Consider the following 302-nt stretch of genomic DNA (forward strand, 5'->3'; position numbering starts at 1 on the left):
GATAAATCGTCCTACAGTATGCCAATGCCCACAACTCCACCAAATAGTATTTTGAACAAAACTCTTGTAGATGAAGATCTCTTCCTACGCTCAAGAACTTGGCATCAGCAGCAGCATGAACACATAGGATTTTGTCTAGATCAAAACACCTGCAGGTGCACATTTTTCTTGCCAAATCAACCGTATAAATCTTTCCGTCACTACCATTGACATTGTACTCAAGGTGGAAGCTGTTTATCTCAACAACATCTAAACACCTCGCTTCCAAACATCTTTTTGACAACTCCTTTTCCACTGTTGGC

Source organism: Brassica oleracea, chromosome C4 (assembly GCF_000695525.1).
Source record: "Brassica oleracea var. oleracea cultivar TO1000 chromosome C4, BOL, whole genome shotgun sequence".
NCBI lineage: Eukaryota > Viridiplantae > Streptophyta > Magnoliopsida > Brassicales > Brassicaceae > Brassica > Brassica oleracea.